This window comes from Aethalodelphis obliquidens, unplaced genomic scaffold (genome assembly GCF_003676395.1).
Source record: "Aethalodelphis obliquidens isolate GAN/ISIS:26980383/991018 unplaced genomic scaffold, ASM367639v1 scaffold20, whole genome shotgun sequence".
Classification (NCBI taxonomy): domain Eukaryota; kingdom Metazoa; phylum Chordata; class Mammalia; order Artiodactyla; family Delphinidae; genus Aethalodelphis; species Aethalodelphis obliquidens.
Window position 1 is genome coordinate 409,512 of NW_020837964.1, and position 21,600 is coordinate 431,111.

Consider the following 21,600-nt stretch of genomic DNA (forward strand, 5'->3'; position numbering starts at 1 on the left):
TGACTAGGTTGGCGGACGGTTGGTCCAGCACCCCTTGGACAGCGGCAGGTGCAGCCAACGCAAGACGGACTCGTTGTGAGCGGACAGAGCACCGATGGCCCCAGCCCCGGGCCCTCTCTTCGCGGGCGCGCCTCCGGACCAGCTGGCGCCGCGGCTGCACCGCAACACCGCGCCTTCAGGCGGCTTCCGCCCAGACCCGCTCCCGACCATTCCCCTCGCCGCTTCCGGCACTTGGGAAGGCCAATCGTCACGTCCGAGAACAAAAGACCCGCCTCCTCCGCCAGGCAGGTAGCCAATCCGGCTGCTCGCTACCCCAGCGTCCCGTGCGCCAGGACGCAAGACCTTGCCCAATCCGTCCGCGGACGTGCTTCTGGTCCCGCCCCTGCCTGTGGTAGAAGCTGTCAATCTCGGCGTCCCCCGTGGCCCCGCGCGCACTTCCTTCCCGACGCCGTGACGTGCGCAGCCCTGTGCCCGACGGCGGCGGGCCAATGGCGGTGGTGGATACGGCGGGCCAATGGGAGGTAACGTCTCATGCGGCCCGCGCCGCCGCAGCCGCCGCCGGGTCCCGGAGCCAGAGGCCGCCCGAGCCGGAGCGCGATGGAGCGAGGGCCCCAGGCGGGGAGGCGCGGCCGAGCGCGCGGCCCGACGCCCCCTCAGTGAGCGCCCGACCGCCGCGGCGCAGCCCGAGGGCGGGATCGCGTCTGCCCGCCTCGCCGCCGCGCCGGCGCTTGGAGCCCGCGCCGCCTTCCCGCTCGGGCCGCGGGCCGGGGACGGCCCGGGGCTGCATGGCCTCGCCCGCGCGCCGCCGCTGAGCCCTGGGCCGGAGACGGAGCCGGAGCCGGTGAGAGCCGCGGTCGCGCCGGGGTTGGGGCGGGCGCGGGGTGTGGGGCGGCCTTGCGGCCTGCAGGCCTTCCGCGCCGGGCGGAGCAGCGCAGCGGGCTTCGGCGGGCCTGGGGGCCGGGGTCCGGGGCAGCCGTGACGGGCCTCCAGGGCCTCCGGGCGGGCTTGTGGGGGGGGATCCGGGTGGGCCTGAGAGCCTGGGGGGTAACCGGGAGGGACGACGGCGGGTTTCGGACGGGCTTGGGGGCCGGGGGCAGACGGGGGTTTCAGGCTGGACTGGGGGGCAGACAGGGGCTGAGGGTGGGCTCTGGGTGGGCCTGGGAGGCCCAGAGGGCCGACGGGGGACTCCGGGTGGGCCTCGGGCCCTGGGGGCCCTACCGGGGTCCTGGGACAGCCTTGAGGGGCAGAGGGAGGGCTCTGGACGGGCGGGGGCCGACGGGGGTCTTCGAGGGGCCTGAGGAGCCGACGGGGGCTCTGGGCAGGCCTGGGGGGCCGACACGGGGCTGAGGGTGGGTTCTGGGTGAGCCTGGGGAGCCGGAGGGGCCACGGTGGGCGTGGGGACCTTGGGGTCCCGGGGCAGCAGTGAGGGGCAGCCGGGGGGCTGCGGGGGGCTCGGGGCGGGCCTGGGGGGCCCGGGAAGCCTTGAGAGGCCGGCCGTGGGCTGTGCAGGGCCCCGGGCACCTGGGGAGCGGGGCGCCGACCTCTGACCCGCGGGAGGGGCGCCTTCGCGGTGTAGGCTGTAGTTGTTATTCCCAGCGTCCTATTATTATCGCTGTTTTGAAATGGGAGCAGGCGGCTTCGGGCTCTAAGCCGGAGGGGGAGGGCGAGCCGGGGCCCTGGAGGGAGAGGGGGCGTTGGGGCCGCAGGAGGCGCGTGGGCCCGCGGAGGGGCAGGAATGCGGGGCAGCGGTGCGGGGGTGTTTCGGGGGGAGGGTAGGCGGGACTGGGGGGCGGGTGGGAGGGAAGCGGCGGCGGCGGCTGCAACAGCAGCCCTTGGCCTCAAGGAACAATGTGAGACGTTGCCTGAAATGTTAATTTCCGTTCCTCATTTCATCATCCCCTGGCAGGGCGGTAGCTGTGAGAGCGCGTGCGTGTGTGTGGTGTGTTTGTGTGTGTGTGTGTGGTGTGTGTGTGTGTGTGTGGTGTGGTGTGTGTGTGTGTGTGGTGTGGTGTGTGTGTGTGTGGGGTGTGTGTGTGTGTGTGTGTGTGTGTGTGTGTGTGTGTAGGGTTGGCCCTGCCACATGGATTCAGTCCCCTTTCAAAGAGGGATCGTGTTGTTGAATCTTGTGTCTCTGCCGTTTTGGGGGGAGTCTTAATTTTTCTTGAGGGCTGCTCTTTTCCTGGTGTCCCATCAAGGTTTTCTGCTTCTGTTGTGTTGTGAAAGCTAGTCTCGTATCCCAACTTCCGAAGAGTTTTGGAAGAGGCTTTGGGAGATTAAGCTGTCCTAAGAGGGCCCTGTGCTTCCAAAACCATTTTCTTTCTAACAGTTCAGATGCAGCAGGCTTAGGTTTCATGGTTTCTGTAGGTTATGAGAAGTTTTATGTTCGTTTGCAAGAACAGGATTTCTCAGCAGAGAAGTCAAATTTCAGGCTTTCTTATATGGTGAGAGAGTATTCTGAAGTGATTTTGCACAATGTCCTTAACATTCCTTTTCCACTGAGCAGTGAGAGTGCGCGCAGTTGTTGAATTGGGGGGGTGATGAAATGCTCTCAGCCAGAAGATGTAAGATGATACTGCTTGTAGAAGAAGTGCCATTGAAACAGTTACTATTTTTGGTTTGTGCAAACCCAGTCAATGGCATAACTTGGATAGTTCTAAATCAGAGACCCTGAGACTGTGTTTGATGCCTTTAGGACCTTGATTGCGCTTACTCAGTGTTGCTGTCCTGGAAGACCTGGAGTTCTGTTTGTGTTTTTTAGAATGATTGCACAAGTACTCTGGTATTACTTTGAAACTGTAGTTAGAAAGGAAAAAGGGAACACATCTTGCTCAACTTAGATTGTGACCCTTCATCCCCCGCCCTCCATTCAGCTGTTGTCCTCCCTCTGTGGTGTCACGCTCAGGAGCGGGCTCGCCTTTGATAGGCTGGCTCTCTGAACGGAGGAAACAAAGACCAAGTTGCTGTGACATTTTCCTCTGTTCTTTGTGTGTGCCTCTTGAGTTAGTTAAAAAGCTATCCACAGATAGTGCCAAATTTGACCCAGCTTTGAAACTTTGAAAAGATCTTTTTCTTCTAAACGTTTTTTTTTATCGTGGGAAAATATACATAACAAAATTTACCAGAAGTTTGTTTTTAAAGGTGTCACATAGTCTTGAATTCCTCCTTTGCAGTTGTACCTTTGTGCTGCCACTGTTGGATGTTTTCCTTTGGGCGTGCTGTGGGCCAGCCATGATAATCACACTGCACAGCAGGCCTTTCATCTCTCCAAACCAGATGGGCTGCTTGTGACTAGTGGCTGTCATCTTAGCTCTAATTACAGTGTTGATACAGTGACAAGTAGAACTTTCTACAAATAGAGTTAAAGAAGCTGTGCTATTTGTACTGGAGAATATTTTTCAAGAGGCGTTGCGTTGCGTGCCTTGAGTTTTTAAGTACATTTGACACAGTAAGGTTACGTTTCATCCAATATGAGAGGAGAGTTACTTTGCATAGGATGGCAATGAGCCCATCATCAACTAAATAACATAATTAGAGAGCGTCAGTAAATGCTGGTTCAGAGCATGGTCTGCATTTGTTGCCAAAATAAGTGTTTTGATCTGTCCATTAGTCCATGTAAGTCCCTTCATCTCTCATATGTAAGTATAATGGATGAGCTTCCTTGAAGAGCAAGATACTTGCTAGTTAATAGGTGCGAATGACGCTGCACTGCTTGCCTGGCTGTGTGCTGGGTCAGTTCACTATTGCTGTTCAGTCAGTGCTCTGTGGGGACTGAGTTTGGCCTGTTTGATAAACTTTGTACAAAAAATCGAATGAACGCAAATAAAAGTTACTGTCTTGAAATGTTTTCATGTGTGTTCTGTTAATTTGAATTTCAAATGGAATTTCTATGCAATTCAACTTTTTCAGTTTTATCTTAAACTCTGTGAAAGATGGCGTCAATCCCCAGCACCTGGAACGCAGGCAGTTAGAGATAATTGGTATAGAAAGCCTTTTTAAAAAGGCTTAGGAAATGATCCACTTCAACAACTCTCTGTTAATTCTTTTTTGTTGTTGTTGTTAATTCTTATAGAGATGTTTCTGTTTCTAAGTGGTTCTTTTTTTTGTTGTTTGATGCATCTTATTCTTGATATCTTTTAAGCCAGAGTCAGACTCAGCTGTGTACGTAAGTGTATGTTTTTGTTAGTATTCTTCTGTGCTTTTCTTAACTCCCGCTCCTTTCTCCCCATGTTAAAAATTTTCTTTAACTTCACCTTTCAACCAAATAGTGTTTTATATATATGCTAGAACTACAAGTATTATTATTATTATTATTTTTGCGGTACGTGGGCCTCTCACTGCTGTGGCCTCTCCCGTTGCGGAGCACAGGCTCCGGACGCGCAGGCTCAGCGACCATGGCTCATGGGCCCAGCCACTTCGCGGCATGTGGAATCTTCCCTGACCGGGGCACGAACCCGCGTCCCCTGCATCGGCAGGCAGACTCTCAACCACTGCTCCACCAGGGAAGCTCTACAAGTATTATTTTTATGAAAGTGTCCCAAAGGATTATTAACTGGCCTAACCCTGATTGTGTGACCCCCTGCCCCCACCCATGTCCTTCACTCAAGTCCTCTCAACTCTTCATGCTCCGGTTCCATTGGCCTTTCATTTCCTAGGTGACCCTCTGCCTGGACCAGGGTCTTGCTGAATGTCCATCATTGTCTCCCTTGCAAATCCTCCCCGCCCCCCCCCCCCCATCAACACAGTTGATCAAATGTGTGATCACAGGGCTCTAAGCTGAATGAAGAGAGGCACGGTCTCTTTGTCACCCAGGGCCCAGCCTAGGCATGACCCTGGGCTTAGAATTGGCTTAGGAAGTATTTGTTGAATTGTTTAAAGGCAGTGTATGGAAGTGTTTGAGAAATTTTGAAAGGACATACTTAGTATCATGAACATTTATTTGATTGACTAGGAATTACACTATGTACATTTTAGCCATTTTCCTATTTGTTGTTATTACAGGTTTACTTGCGAAAGGTGTGGGGCATGGCTTTTAAAATTGGCACAGAACGAGAGATAAAGGAAATAAAGTAACGGTTGTCTTTGTGGAAGAAAAAGAATGCTTTCTGTGAAAGCAGCTTTAGTAGGACTGCGGTGCGGGGGCCACAGTCAGAGGCTCGCCAAGTGTGGTTTGCTGCTGCTGCTCATGGTGATGAGTACTTCGGGCACCTTCTGGCCGCGTGTCATGTGAGCAGTGTGGAGTCCTGTGAAAGGTTTAGAATTTTTTGATTTATGTTTTTTATTTCCTAAACGGTTGTAATAAAGAAGGCCAAAGCAATATAAATTCTCCAGAATGGAGGCAGGCCCCTTAACATTATTTATTTATTTTTGGCTGCATTGGGTCTTCGTTGCTGTGCGTGGGCTTTATGTTGGGGAGAGCGGGGGCTACTCTTCGTTGCGGTGTGCGGGCTTCTCTTTATGGTTGTTTCTCTTGTTGTGGAGAACGGGCTCTAGGCACACAGGCTTCCGTAGTTGTGGTGCATGGGCTCAGTAGTTGTGGCTCGCGGGCTCTAGAGCACAGGCTCAGTAGTTGTGGCACACGGGCTTAGTTGCTCCCCGGCATGTGGGATCTTCCCGAACCAGGGCTCAAACCCGGGTCCCCTGTGTTGGCAGGCGGATTCTTAACCAGTGCGCCACCAGGCAAGTCCCTAGTTTTGGCATTTTAATGAAGAAAAAAAAATCTCTTTGGAGGGAATACACCAAAATGGAGTTGTGTTTTATTTTTTTCCCCCTTATGTTTGTGTTTTCTAAAATTTTAAAAATGAAACTTATGTATTTGGGAAAAGGTTGTTATTGAAAAGCCTAATCGTGGGCATAATTTGGGTGATAAAGACTTGAGTTCTTGGTTTAGATAACAGTAGATTTGTGTGGTTTTTTAACATTTTAGGTGGTAAGGGGTGAGGGGAATTGGTGGTTGTCAAAAACGTTTAAAGACATCATTCTAGAACTTGAGAAATCCTGCAGTTCACACTCTGGTCCTTTGAATAAAGAGTTAAGTGGGTTTTCAATGTGAAAATAGAAGAAGTCTGGCCTATTAATATAGCTCAGATTTTTCCAAGGCTGAAAGGACTGAAAATCCTTCTGTGATGCCCCCTCCGCAGCCAGGATGGAGGTAGGTGGCCGTTGGGAGCGGTGCTGAGTTAGAGCGTCCTTGCTGCTGGCTGAGGGCGAGACCCACGTGTCCAGTCTTGCCTTTGGCATCTGTGCAGTGAATTATTTATTATCCTGAAAATCTGTGGGTGCTCTTTTTCCACTTGCAAAGAAACCAGTGTGCACCTCTTCACAAAATAAGAATGTTGGTCTTTGCTCAACTTAAAACTTTTTTTTTTTTGCAGTACGCGGGCCTCTCACTGTTGTGGCCTCTCCTGTTGCGGAGCACAGGCTCTGGACGCACAGGCTCAGCGGCCATGGCTCACGGGCCCAGCTGCTCCACGGCATGTGGGATCTTCCCGGACCGGGGCACGAACCCGTGTCCCCTGCATCGGCAGGCGGACTCTCAACCACTGCACCACCAGGGAAGCCCTCAACTTAAAACATTTTTGATCACTTAGGTCAAAGAAAAGTATTTTGTCAAGGTTAAATAAAATTCATAAAATCCCCCCTTTTTCAGTTACTTGTTTAAAAAAAAACGTGACCTTTAAGAATGGCTGGGGTTGAAATTTAACTTGTAAATGCTTAATAACTTTGTGATATCAGAGATTACTTTTCATCTAAAATGTAGCAAATAGACTTCTTTTCTCAGCTCATTAGTAGTTAAGTGTCCCTTCCTCTCCCCCTTCCAGTGGCAGTCTTCAGACCCAGAATGCGAATGTCCTGGAATAAAGAACATTTCTAAATAGTGAGAACAGTTTGGGAAGGTGCTTTGTTCATAAGGTTTGGGGTAAAGTTATGAATAGTGGGCTTTTTTTCTTTTAACTGCATTCATATCCAGTAAAATAAAAAAGACTTTCATTTAATTCTCGGTGATAATGTAGACTTGAGAATATTATGGCTGTACTGTGTAAACTTATCTAAAATAGAGAGCATGAGAAAAGCAGAGAAGAACCTTATTACTCTTAAGAAATTAAGCCTTGCTGGTATGTACCATGTTTCTAAATGCGGTTGTACATCCTGTAAAACAGGAAGTAAGAATAAAAAACAGCAAAACCCCAAAGCAGCACTCTTGAAGGAATTAACTTTAAAAAAAAGTTACTAAAACACTGGACTAATTAAAGGATGTGCAGAACACTGTAAGAAATCGTGGCCTTTTTGGATGCTTACAGAGGAGAAAAGCCAGTCTTTTTTTAAAAAAATAACTTTATTTATTTTTGGCTGCGTTGGGTCTTCGTTGCTGCGCGCGGGCTTTCTCTAGTTGCAGCTAGCGGGGGCTACTCTTCATTGAGGTGCACGGGCTTCTCATTGCGATGGCTTCTCCTTGCGGAGCACGGGCTCTAGGCGCGTGGGCTTCAGTAGTTGTGGCTCGTGGGCTCTAGAGCGCAGGCTCAGTACTCAGTAGTTGTGGCGCACGGGCTTAGTTGCTTCGCAGCATGTGGGATCTTTCCAGACCAGGGCTCAAACCCATGTCCCCTGCATTGGCAGGCAGATTCTTAACTACTGTGCCACCAGGGAAGTCCCGAAAAGCCAGTCTTTAGGGGTCTGAAACTGTAGCCCTCAGGTGATTCTGATTTCAAAGAATTTATAGACTTTGAATTCTTTCTTTGCTGAGGTGTATGATTTGTTCCGTTAAGCTTTAGCTTACCTACATAGGTATTTCCATTACTTTGAGAAGGGTCCATCTGGAATTTGAAGTGTTTTAGTCTAGAGGTTAATATATTAAATATGCTAAAGCTCAGAATGTTTTCCCCTAAATACTTGGGAAAGGTGATCGTTGAATTGTGTCTCTTATCTTTTAGTATGAAGTTTAGAAAAGGGATCTGTGCTTTCACTCACAGCTGAAATAATTTTCAGCAGATATAACCTTAATGAGATTTACATGTGAACTTTGTTTTTCTTTGGTGAAGTGATTAGATCTGATTCTGCTGAACCTGGGTTCTCATCAGATGACTAACTTTTTAAAGAAGACAGTTTAAGCAATAACTCTAATCTTTAAAAAAAAAAGATACTAAATTAAAGACTAAGGGCACAATGAAGTTTTAGAACACTGGGGAGGGAATCTCTTAGAATTTAACCCACAGCATCTCGTTTTCCTCGCCTTGACAGTTTTCTTCTAGGCTCCAAATATGTTGTCTAGAGGGAGATGGGAAACAGGGGAGACGGAGGATTTGAAGAGGTACCACAGGAGGGTGTGAAGGTTGGAAGGAAGGCATGCTCTCACAATCTGGAGAAACCCTTGTGGTTTTTATATTTCAGTGCTGTTACTATTTTCTATGGCTGCTGTAACAAATGACCAGAAATTTAAAGGCTTACAACAATACAGATTTTTTCTTATTTACAGTCCTGCAGTTTAGAAGCCTGGCATGGATCGTGCTGGGCTGAAGGCAAGGTGTCAGCAGGGCTGGTTCCTTCTGAAGGCTCCATGGAGACTTCATTTCCTTGCATCTTCCATCTTTGGGAGGCTCTTCACATGACCCCTTCCTCCATGTTTGAAGCCAGCAACCTTGTGTCTCTCTGAGCTTCCAAGGTGGATTTGTTTTGTTTTGTTTTTTTTAAAACACAGGACGTTTATTTAAACTGTTACTTTTCATAATTCATTGAAACTTATCACAATATCTTCATTCTGTTACCTTATTGGGTACATTCATTAGTGTTATATAAACCTCCATATAAAATGAAAGAACTAAAAGTACAGCTAAGAACGTAGCTCTTCTTCTGACTGTCTTCGGCCTCCATCTTCCACTGTTAAACACACTTGTGATTATGTGGGGTTCACCTGGATGATGCAGACTCGTCCCCCGTCTGCTGATGAGTAGCCTGAGATATCTAGAGTCTCCAGGGATTAGGTCGTGGAGCCCTTGGGGACGTTATTCTGCCAGCCACACCGGGAGTGCATGGCGCTGTCGTAACACGTGAGGTTGGGCCGGGTCCGTGTGCAGCAGGCTCTGGTGCTTGGCCTTGGTTCCCCAGAACTGCCTTGGCTCTCGGAGAGACTCAGTGCTGTCCGTCAGCCAGCAGAACTTGGCATTGATAGGGGATTAGTGGATATGCTGGAAACACATGTCCTGGACAAGGTTTTGTTTTATTTTTTATTTTATTCTTTTAAATTTTTATTTAATTGTTTTTGGCTGCACCACATGGCATGGGGGATCTTAGTTCCCTGACCAAGGATTGAATCCGCACCCCCTGAAGTGGAACTGTGGAGTCTTTACCTTTGAACTGCCGGGGAGGTCCCAAGGTCTTGTTTTAAATAAATTTTTATTTTGGAATAATTTTAGATATACAGCAAAGTTGCAAAAGTAGTACAGAGAGTTCCGTTATATTCTTTACCCAGGTCCTCTAAGGTTAACATCTTACATAGCAGTGGTAATTTTGGCAAAACTAAGAAATTAGCATTGGGACTTCCCAGGTGGCGCAGTGGTTAAGAATCCGCCTGTCAATGCAGGGGACACAGGTTTGAGCCCTGGTCCAGGAGGATCCCACATGCTGTGGAGCAACTAAGCCCTGCGCTACAACTAGTGAGCCTGAGCTCTAGAGCCCTCGAGCCACAACTACTGAGACTGCGAGCTGCAGCTACTGAAGCCCATGCACCTAGAGCCCATGCTCTGCAACAAGAGAAGCCACCGCAGTGAGAAAGCCCGCACGCAGCAACAATGACCCAGCAACGATGACCCAACGTGGCTGAAAATAAAAAAAAAAATTAGCATTGATGCGTTATACTGTTAACTGAATCCCAGATTCGTTTAGATTTCATTCCCACTAATGTCCTTTCACTGCTCCAGGATCACACATGGCATTTAGTTGCCTGTCTCTTTGGTTTCCTATCTGTAACAGGTTTTCGGTCTTTTCCTTGTTTTTCATGACCTTGGCAGTTGTGAAGAGTACAGTCTTTGTTTTTTCTGTCTTTGTAACCATTCACCCATTTGGCACAGTTGTAAAGCAACTGTGTATAGGCAGTTGTGTAGCTGACTTCTGGTTTCTTTGACTGTTTTCCTGAATGTGGCCTGCTGTATACGGGGAGAACAGTTTGGTGTCTTTTTGTAACTGGAATGCATAACATGCTTTAGGGAGGGGCTTCTAAGACTACACAGACAGCTTTCCCCACGTTCCACTGATTTAGTCAGATGTTTGTTGGTTGCTCACTGTGTGCAGGACTGTGTGGGGGAAGCACAGAGATGAAAGCAAGGTGTGGGACAGGAGCTGCACGCAGGGGCGAGGGCATTTCTGGCTCCGGGTCTGGGGGTTGATGCAGGAAGTGCTCTGGAAGCATGGTGGGCGTCGGTGGGTGTGCAGAGAGCAGGGTCAGGCCGGCAGACTGCCGGAAGGCTCTGGACAAGGGCCACGAGGGCGGGTTGTAACGTGAGAATGTCAGCTTGGCTTGTTTGAACACGGAGCCCATGAAAGAAGGTGGTAGCAGATGAAGCCAGGGAAACGGAGTACAGCCGAGTGTGTGGGACTCAGGATGAGGGCCCTGGCCATGGCGTGCTGAGGGACGGCAGCGGCCGTGCGTGGGCTCTGCTGGTGCCAGCGGAAGGCCAGTGCCTGGTGATGCGTGAATCTGGGCTGCCAGGAGAGGGGTGGCGTTTAGGGCTTGGGTGGAGGGAGTGAGTGCCAGCCAGGGTGGCCACTGCTCATGAGAGCCCCCTGCCTTGTCTTCTAGCCTGTTCTTTCAGCCCCGCCATCCTCTGCTTTTGGATGATGTCTGGTTTAGAAAGGTCTCAGTGGAAACTGTTACAGGAAGTGAGAACACCATTTTCTAGGGAAATGTACGGTGAGTGGTAGAAATGGATGATGGGATTGAGATTTTGTTGTCGGAATGATGCCTGAGTTTAAATGACTGGCAGAGGTGCTGTCCCAGGGAAGTGGCTGAGGAGCGAAGTGTGTCTGCTGGAGCCTGGCCTGAGGCGAGGCTGGGAGGGCCTCCCATCGAGGCCGCCCTCAGAGCACCTGGGGATCTTGAGAGTGGGCTGCCTGGACAAGATGCGAAGACTATTCATTTGGTTGCACCGGGTCTTAGTTGTGGCAGGCGGGTTCCTCAGTTGTGGCTCCAGGGCTTCTTAGTTGCAGCAGGTGGGCTCCTCAGCTCTGGCATGCGGACTCTTAGTTGCGGCATGCATGTGGGATCTAGTTCCCTGACCAGGGATTGAACCCGGGCCCCCTGCATTGGGAGCGTGGAGTCCTATCCACTGTGCCACCTGGGAAGTCCCTGCTGACAAGTGTTGATGTAAATACTTGAGGGTCAGCTGAGAGGGATGGCCAGTTATATAAAAGGTCCCCTGCCTTGTGGAGCTGTGACAGACCCAGCCCCAGTCTCTGGTGCTTGCCCCCTGCAGGGAGGAGTGGGCACCTCCCCAGGAGCCTGTGATTGGCTCCTACACGTCTTATTCCCAGACAGTTAAACTGCAGGCCAAGGAGAGTAGCTCTGAGTCTGGGTAGGAGGGGCTAGAGAACTTGCAGCTGGAGAAGCAGCCTGCGATGAAGGCGGGTGGGTGGAGAGGAGAAAGGCCACGATATCTCAGGCTTCTCTTGCACGCCGTCTGTTTTGTATTTCCCATAGTTCTATGCACATGTTGTGCACGTATGATCAGATACCTAGTCAGTATTTGCCTGAAAGACGGATCTTAAAAGTTAGGCTTGGGCTTCTCTGGTGGCTCAGTGGTTGAGAGTCCGCCTGCCGATGCAGGGGACATGGGTTCGTGCCTCGGTCCGGGAGGATCCCACATGCCGCGAAACGGGTGGGCCCGTGAGCCATGGATGCTGAGCCTCTGCGTCTGGAGCCTGTGCTCCGCAACGGGAGAGGCCACAACAGTGAGAGGCCCGCGTACCGCAAAAGAAAAAAAAAAAAAGTTAGGCTCTAGGCTGAGGAAGGAGTGGCACCTGGCAGGAGATACACAGCCCTGTGTGCCTGGAGCTCGTCGTCCAGTGAAGCTGCGCCGGTGTCTGCTCGCGTGAGAGTCGGTGCGGTTTGCTTCAGGCCGTCAGAACGGAGCCTCTGACCTGCTCTGTCACTGCATGCTTGTCATGTGCTGTGTCACGAGGGCTTTGTCCTTTGGTCGGACTGTGGGCGGCAGCAGTTACGCTCAGGGCGTCTGGCCCTGGAGCCTTCAGCGGGGGATGGCTTTACTGGGCCAGCAGTACAGTCAGGGCCCCGAATTGCATGCAGTCTAATTGCAGATGGAGAGATAAACGGAGAGCAGAAGTGGATGTTTTGGGCCGCTTGGCTGTGTGGTGCTTGGCTTTGAACGTTCACTCTCACTTAAACGCTCGTCGCTCTGCCAAGTCCCTTTGTTACCACCCCTCCATAACATTAAAGCGTTTCACCATTTTACTGGCTGACAACCGCCCTGCACCTGAGGGAGAGAACAAGTTGCTATAGTTGTTTTTGTGACCCTGACTGCAGTGTTTGATGGCTGCACCATTACCACGGGGGTGGGGGATCCGGGATGGGGCAGGGACTCAAGTGGCTGTGCTAGTCTCTGGCCTTTTCTGACCCTCCCCGAGGCTGGCCTGGTACTGTTTCTTTGTCCAGGGATGCTTTTTTTTTTTTTTTAAAGTATTTATTTATTTATGGCTGTGTTGGGTCTTCGTTTCTGTGCGAGGGCTTTCTCTAGTTGTGGCAAGTGGGGGCCACTCTTCATCGCTGTGCGCGGGCCTCTCACTATCACGGTCTCCCTTGTTGCGGAGCACAGGCTCTAGACACGCATGCTCAGTAATTGTGGCTCACGGGCCCAGCTGCTCCGCGGCACGTGGGATCTTCCCAGACCAGGGCTCGAACCCGTGTCCCCTGCATTGGCAGGTAGATTCTCAACCACTGCACCACCAGGGAAGCCCCAGGGATGTTTTTGAGAGCTAAGAGGGTTCTGTAAAAATAACTTAAGATTAACGGGCGAAGGCTACTTTGTTTCCAGGTGTTTGCAAGTAGGCTGTTGGTTTAAGAAGAGAAACAGTCTGTGCTCCCCTCATTCTCAGACTCTGCTCTTTCTGAGTTGCTTGCAGGTTGCAGTCCTGAGAGCAGTAAATAACAGCTGCAGGGGTGCCAGGTATCTACTACTGGGGGACCAAGCTTCACTGCATCCCTCTTAGGGGAGGCTGGAAGTGGGTTGTGGGCCTCTAAAAGGAGGCGGAGAGATTTGTAGCAAACAGACTAATGTTGATGAGTTTATTTCCTGCGTGGCCTGGTGTCTGTGTGTTTAACTCCAACCCACACCTCTGTTTACAAGGCAGCCGCTTGAGAGTTGGAACGGGGACCTGTGTCCTCATCAAAATCTAGGGTACTTTCTAAACTTCCCACACAAATAATATCTTTCGTTAGTGGCTACATTTCCTAAGCTGTAGCTTTACGGCTGAAAATATAACTAACTTGTCACCTAATAAGATTTAGAGGTGATAGTCACATAGATGAGACTCAGCGCACATGCTTTTTTTCCCTTGAAATAAATTCACAATTGGACTTGGAAGCCTAGCATGTCATTCAGAGAAGTAAGCCCTCATTGTAAATTGTTGATATTGTCTGCTGAATAGATTCTCCTGGTATTGTCACTGCATCAAAGGGGAGAAAAGGTTCTCCTGGCCCCCCTCACAGGGGAGAGCACGCCAGTTTCCTCGTCCAGAGGCCCCTGTGCGCTGGGGGCCCAGGTAGGTAGAACGTGGTGTGGGTGAGGCGGTGCTGGTAGGTTTCATGCCCATGGGCCTCTCTTGCAAATGTTACAAACTGATTACATAACGAAAACTACTCTTTGGGATGTAAAATGTAAAAGTCACGTTCATTCTAGATGATAGTGAATTTATATTAATAATTCGATTAACAAAAGAAAACCATTACCAAAGTGAACAGAAAACCTCTGGAGTTGGGAGACAATACTTGTAAACCATGTATCTGATAAGGAGTTAATATCCAAAATACAAAAAAGAGCTCATACAACTCAATAGCAAAAAGCCAAATAACCCAAATAAAAAAATGGGAAGGGACCTGAGTGGACATTTTCCCAAAGAATATAATGAATGACGAACAGATAACATGAAAAGGTGCTCGTCATCACTAATCGTCAGGGAAATGCCAATCACAACCACAGTGAGATCATCTCACACCTGTCAGAGTGGCTGTTATCAAAACGACGACAAATAAGAAGTATTGGCGAGGATGTGGAGAAAAAGGAACCCTCGTACAATGTTGGTGGGAATGTAAATTGGTGCAGCCACTATGGAAACAATATGGAGGTTCCTCAAAAAATTAAAAATAGAACTACCATATGGGGACTTGCCTGGTGGTCCACTGGGTTAGAATCTGCGCTCCCAATTCGGGTGGCCCGGGTTCGATCCCTGGTTGGGGAACTAGATCCCATATGCATGCCGCAACTAAGAAGTCTGTGTGCTGCAAGTAAAAGATCCTGCGTGCTGCAACTAAGACCTAAATCAGTCAGTCAGTCAGTCAGTCACATAACAGCCGTATGATCCAGCAGTTTCACTCCTGGGTACTTATCCTAAGGAAATGAAAACTCTAGTTTGAAAAGATCTGTAACCTCCATGTTCATTGAAGCGTTATTTACAACAGCCAAGGTATAGAAACAACTTAAATGTCTGTTGATAGATGAATGGGTAAGGGAAATGTGGTACATATATACAATGGAATATTATTCAGCCCATAAAAAGGAGGAAATCTTGCTGTTTGCAACCACATGGATGAACCTTGAGGGTATTATATACGGGAAGTAAGTCAGAGAAAGACAAACATTGTATGATCTTACTTATATGTGGCATCTAAAACAAAACAAAACACTAAAGTCATAGAAAAAGAGATGAGACCAGAGGCAGAGAGTGAGGAGAGGAGCATTAGGGGAAGGTGGTCAAAAGGCACAGACTTGCAGCTACAAGACAAATAAGCCCTGGGAGTGGGGTGCACCACTTGGTAGCTATAGCTGCCACTGCTGAACAGTGTGCAGGAGAGTTGTTAGGAGACTAAATCCTCAGGGTCCTTCTGAAAAGGAGAAAGGTGGTTTTCCTTTTCTCTCCTTTTGTTTTTATTGTGTCTATGAGAAGACGGATGTCAGCCGAACCTGTGGCAATCATTTCACAGTGTATGTTAATCCACCCATCTGGCTATACACCTTAAATTTATACAGTGATGGAAGTCAATTATTTTTCAGTAAAACGGGAAGAGAATACAGAAGTTCACTACAAGATGTAGTCTGGGAGTGCCGTTGAAACCTCCTGCACAGGGTGAGGCCCTTCAGTGCTCTGCTGCCCCCCACTGTCCCTGTGGTGCCCCACGACCACTCTGCCCCTGCCCAGTCCTTGTTGCTGGCATGTTAGTATATCTGTACATGCATTCACTTAAAAAAGTAAAAGGTAAACACAAATAGTTCATAAACTGAGTTTATACAAAAGCAAATATCAAGTGCTGATTAATGTAGGGAAGTAGGCTGCTTTAAATAGCCTTCAGGTTCATTAAAGTCACTTCTGAGTAGTGAGATATTTTTGTATCAGGTTATATTTGTTTCTTGCAGGAGCAAACCTGCCTTCTAGTGACCCTACACTTTTCCGAGGTTGGTTATCTGACACCAAAACCCTTAAGGACTGATCCTCCAGGGACTGAGTGTTGGGTGGGGGACACACGGGGAGCAGGGGACGCGGTATCCATGCAGTTACCAGTGGTGGGATGTTTATCTGCTTGGAGTCACTGAATGCGAGGGCTCAAGTGTGTCACTGTGGGATGTCTCAGTTCAGGCACGTTGAGCTTTCCAGGCTACCTCATCCTGGAAAACTTCAGAATAACCAAGGTTTCGTTCTGTTGAGGTGTGGTCCTTTGAGGTTAGAGTTATAGTTACAATAAGGGGTTTTCACTAAGCATCCAGGATTGTCGATGACAAAGGTAGGAAGCAGCTGCTGCTTGTTGGCAGACTTCACCAGGAGTGGGTGCGCGTGAGCGCCGCTCTCCACCAGCCGCGGTGGAAGGGGAGTGGGCCAGGGTGCAGCTCCCCGAGGTGTGACTGTCCTGTCAGCAAGGATGCTGCTCGTGGGGGCAGGACACCCAGGTTGCTTCCAGGGGGCAGCCAGGTCGTGAGTTCCCATGTGGGATGCAGGCAGCAGGTTGGTTAAGGGTGTAGGGTCTGTCTTTTCTACTGAGATATTTGGGATAGGATGTCTTATTTTTAGACAGATTTGAGGGATTTCAAAAGAAAAACCAACTCTAGAACTTTGGTTTTACTTATCTTCCAGTTTTTGTCTATCCCTCTCTTTCATTTTTGCAGTCAGAGTGTGCGTTAGGGTGATTGTTCATAGGTGCCCGCCCGTTTGTCAGACTTGGCCATAAAAATAAGGCCCTCAAGTCACGGGGACCTGCCGGCCCTGAGGGCCCCGCATGTGCTGCTCCCCAGAGTCCACATCCAGGCTGGCCAAGCAGGCCACCGCTGCTGCTGTGCTGTGTCCTTGGTGTCTTAATAAAGACTGAAGTTAGGTTAGGAACTCTTCCTGAAAGAGGAAGATGCAGAACCAGTTTATCAAGCACTCCCCGTAATGAGCCATTTCCGCCCCCCTTTCCTTGGATTCTTTTGAAGCCATAATAAATTTGAAATAGAAGAATACATACCAAGAAGCGAATATGAGGTCTAATTTTTTTTTTAAATTAATTTTTGGCTGCATTGGGTCTTCGCTGTACGAGGGCTTCTCATTGCGGTGGCTTCTCTTGTTGCAGAGCACGGGCTCCAGGTGCGCGGCCTTCAGTAGTTGTGGCACACGGGCCCAGTTACTCCGCGGCATGTGGGATCTTCCTAGACCAGGTTTCGAACCCGTGTCCCCTACGTTGGCAGGTGGATTCCTAACCATTGTGCCACCAGGGAAGTCCCGAGGTCTAATTTTTAACATTTAAAATATATCAGCCATATTTAATATTTCCAAAACTATTTTACTGTGACCTGTTTTGCCATGGAGCCCAATTAATCACATTCAAAGATGTACAGTCACCAGTGTTCTGAAAACTTGGTGAAGGAGAAAGAAAAGAAATGAAAGTTGGAGAGAGAAAGGAGTTCTGGCTCTGCCCACAGTTCCGCTACATCCAGGGAGGTCAGGGTACAGTGACTGTAGGCAGTCATTCCTGGTCCTCCGTATCAAGGATGTTTTCATGTTTCCTACTCGTGGGTGAGCACTTTGTATCTGGCATGCGGATTCAGTGAAGAAGTATCTTCAGCTGCAGTGGAAACAAGCTTGTTAGGAAAGGGGCGGCCCTTGTCTTGGGTACTGTAGCACTGAACCGTGTTTTCTGGGAGTGGCTTAGGAAGCTCTTGCATACTGTGTTGAGTTTGCCTTTTATGTGTTCATATCTAGCTGCAGTCCTCTCTAGGCACTCTTTGGTGAAGAGTTGGGGATGTTACCTTGATCTATATGTTCTTAAACTTTTCTCATCCTTCTTTTATTGTGATAAAATGTAAATAACATAAAATTGACCATTTTAACCACTTTTAAGTGTACAATTCAGTGGCATTAATTACATCCACACTATTCTTATGACCATTACTACTATCCGTTTCAGACTCTTCCGCCTTCCCTCACGGAAGCAGTCTGTCCACAGAGACCCCTGGACATGGACTCTGCACATTTACCCGTTTGTGCCTGGCCTCTTTCGCTTAGCGGGATGTTTTCATGGTTCATCCATATCGTAGCATTATGTCCTTCCTTGTTAAGGCTGAACTGTATGCATATCACAAGTTTTGTTTATCCATTTCTCCGTTGATGCATGGTTAGGTTTCCATGTTTTGGCTGTTGTAATGCCGCTGTGAACATGGGTGTGCGAATATCTGTTCAAGTTCCTGCTTTCAGTTCTTTTGGGTGCACACCCACAAGTGGGATTGGTGGATCATATGGTGATTCTATGTTTAACTTCGTGAGGAACTGCCGGAGTGTTTTCCACAGCAGCTGTACCAGTAACACTTTTTTTTTTAAAAGGAACACTCGTTTTTGACTTTTTGCTATAAAGTGCAGAAAAGAGGACAGAATGGTAAAATGAACATCCTGTGTATCAGATTTAATAGGTAACATTTTGCCATGTTTGCTTTATTATTATTTTGTTGAAGTATTTTACCCTTTTTAAAAAAATCTTTTTGGGCACGCCGTGGCATGTGGGATCTTAGTTCCCTGACCAGGAATTGAACCCGTGCCCCATGCGTTAGAAGCGCAGAGCCTTTTTTTAAAAAAAATACATATGTATTTATTTATTTGGCTGTGTCGGGTCTTAGTTGCGGTACGTGGGATCTTCGTCGTGGCATGCGAGATCTTTTGTTGCAGCATGCAGGCTCTTCTCTGTGGCGCACGGGCTTCTCTAGTTGTGGCGAGCTTCTCTAGTTGCGACATGCGGGCTTCTCTCTAGTTGTGGTGTGTGGGTTTTCTCTCTGTAGTTGTGGCTCGTGGGCTCCAGGGCACGTGGGCTCTGTAGTTCGCGGCATGAGGGCTTTCTAGTTGAGGCACACGGGCTTAATTGCCCCGTGGCATGTGGGATCCCCAACCAGGGATCGAACCCGGGTGCCCTGCATTGGGAGCATGGATTCTTACCCACTGGACCACCAGGGAAGTCCCTAATACCTAGCGTAAAGAGTATTTTTAGTTGATTTTGTAAGTACCTCTTATTAGTCCTGCAAACTTGAGCACAAAAAACGAAGGTTTTAGTTGTTCTCCAGTTTTTTAACATGACAATTTTCAGAACTATGGAGAGGCAGGAAGAGCACCGTGATCACCCACGTGCTACCATCTGGGTTCAGCGCTTGCTAAGTTTGCCCTGTTTGCTTCGTCTGGGGGTGTGCGCGCTACCCGACAATTTGGAAGCAAGATGTAGCCTCCTGACATGTCCCCCTCAGGAGCGCCTTCAAAAAATGACAGTCTCCTGCGAGCAGCAGCGTTGTGCGCCGTGGGGCAGGCTGCGGGCCCGCGCTCAGGACCTGACAGACTCCGTGCTGTGTTTGCCCCTTTCCTTTGGGTCTTTAGCGTCAGCCTCCCCCTTTGTTTCTTCTTCCTGAATTGAGACCAGTCACCCGTAGATGGAAGGGCATTCTTTTTTGTTTGTTTGTTTTGCGGGCCTCTCACTGTTGTGGCCTCTCCCGTTGCGGAGCACAGGCTCCGGACGCGCAGGCTCAGCAGCCATGGCTCACGGGCTCAGCCGCTCCGCGGCATGTGGGATCTTCCCGGACCGGGGCACCAACCCCTGTCCCCTGCATCGGCAGGCGGACTCTCAACCACTGTGCCACCAGGGAAGCCCCTGGAAGGGCATTCTTGAGTTGTCTGGCTTTGTCCGGGTTCTGGGGTCTTAACTGGTTCCTCCTCTGTCCTGTGTTTCCTGTTAACTGGAAGTTAGGTTGAAAGGCTGGATTAGAGTTGGATTAAACCTTTTAACCTTCGTGGGTAAAATTTTTGGTTCAAAGTATTCATGTACTGACAAAGGGTCACCCCATCGATGACTTCTTGGTTGTAGAAGGACTCATGTGTCGGTATAGTAGGAAGACCTGCTGGTCCCACCTTAGCCAGGTGATCTAACTCAGCATCACTAATGCCAACTCACGGCTTTGTCTGTGAGCTGTTCTAACTGATGTTTATCCTGCATCTGTGTTAGTGACCACAGGCACTGAGGAAACCTTGCTTGGATCCTGGTTTGGAGGGAGCGGGCAAAAGGGCTTTAAAAAAAAATGTTTTGGGCTATGTGTCAGATCTCAATTTAAAAAAGTGTTTTGGGGGCTTCCCTGGTGGCGCAGTGGTTGAGAGTCCGCCTGCCGATGCAGGGGACACAGGTTCGTGCCCCGGTCCGGGAAGATCCCACATGCCGCAGAGCGGCTGGGCCCGTGAGCCATGGCCGCTGAGCCTGCGCTCCGCAACGGGAGAGGCCTGCGTACCGCAAAAAAAAAAAAAAAGTGTTTTGGGGACACTTGGACATATAAATATGAACCAGATGTCAGGTGGTAATGGGAATTGTTAATCTGCTTAGGTGTGAGAATGATTTCGTGGTTTGTAGATTACTCTTTGCCGCCATGATTTGTAGGCGGGGAAGTCTGGCAGGGGACTGTGCAGTGTGTGTGTGGGCCTTGCTGGCCTCTCGTGTTGGAAAAACCCTTTGTAGGTGATGCTTGTCCATGTCATGTTGCATCCACATCCTGCGACATCCTTTGTGCTGACCTGCTGCCCCCTCTGTGGTGGAGGAGGCCAGGGAAGACACTTAGGGGGCAGACTTGCACCTGTTTGACTGGCTTTGTGTGGTGCAGGTTGCCAGCCTGTGCACCCATGTGCGTGCGTGTTGTGTCTGCCCAAAGAGGCTCTGGGGACTTCCCTGGTGGCGCAGTGGTTAAGAATCCGCCCACCAATGCAGGGGACATGGCTTTGATCCCTGGTCTGGGAAGATCCCACATGCCGCAGAGCAACGGAGCCCGTGTGCCACAACTACTGAGCCTGTGCTCTAGAGCCCGCGAGCCACAACTACTGAGCCCACGTGCCACAACTACTGAAGCCCACGCGCCTAGAGCCCCGTGCTCCACAACAAGAGAAGCCACCATAATGAGAAGCCCGTGCACCGCAACAAAGAGTAGCCCCTGCTCGCCGCAACTAGAGAAAGCCCGCACGCAGCAACGAAGACGCAGCGCAGCCATAAATGAATGAATGAATGAATGAATGACTCTGAAGTGCATACCCACATTTGGTCTCCACCCAGCTCTGCTAATGCCCTGAGAGACTCCGGTTCACTGGGACTAGAGGCCCGCTCTGCTGTGAGCACAGTGAGTGAGGAGCTGGGGACAGTTCCAGGGTGTGTGTCAGGTGTGTCATTAGAGGGAACATGTAAGTAACTCCAGCAGTTGGACAGATAGAGGTGGCTAGGGTTTTCAGATCAAATAGGAGAAAACAAAAATTTCTCTGCTTCGGACTGTTAAGATCCATGGTGATGGAGTAGATTGATCCTGCTGTGATGACTTAAAACTGTACATTCTTTTATCCTCCCACAGTTTGTTTTGCTTTTGTCTTTATGCTTGGTTTTCCACTGAAAACAGTGGTTTTGTCTGTAGGCTGGCATGGGAAGCCTTGGCTCCTGGCCCCCAGTGCCGAGCTCCAGGCCACTTCCTTCCCATCCCTTGGGTGTCCTTACAGGGGTGGCTCTGCGTACACAAGTGTATGAGTCTGTGCAGAGTGGTTTACATGAGTGGCAGATATATGTTCTTCTGTACTTTGCTTTTTTCCACTTACTCTTTGAGTTTGTTCTGTGTTAATACTTGTGGAGCTGCTTCAGGTTTTTCCATCATCATAACACATGTGTGCCACAACTTGGCTAACCTGCCTGTTCCTGACGGACGTTTTCTTGTTTCCAGCATATCACTGACAGAATGACATCCTTGCGCATCCATCTGGTGTCAGTGTCATCTGTCGGTCCCGCCCCTGGGATTCCGTGGTCAGGGTTACGGGCATTGGGTGTCCGGTTGCCCCTGCTGAGCCTGCGCTGCCCACGCGCACCAG

General features: G+C 49.6%; 1 protein-coding gene across 6 annotated transcripts in view; it reads left to right on the forward strand.

Annotated features, from left to right (window-relative positions):
- Window positions 1-535: 535 nt before the first annotated feature.
- The window catches only part of ANKRD11 (ankyrin repeat domain 11), a 172,043-nt gene continuing 150,978 nt past the window's right edge, over window positions 536-21,600 (forward strand). For 4 of the 6 annotated variants that reach the window (XM_027118938.1, XM_027118943.1, XM_027118941.1 and 1 more), the window contains exon 1: window positions 536-841. The gene's annotated coding sequence lies outside the window, so the exon portion shown is untranslated. The remainder of the gene's footprint in view (window positions 842-21,600) is intronic. The other 2 variants (XM_027118936.1, XM_027118937.1) reach the window with 1 other exon arrangement.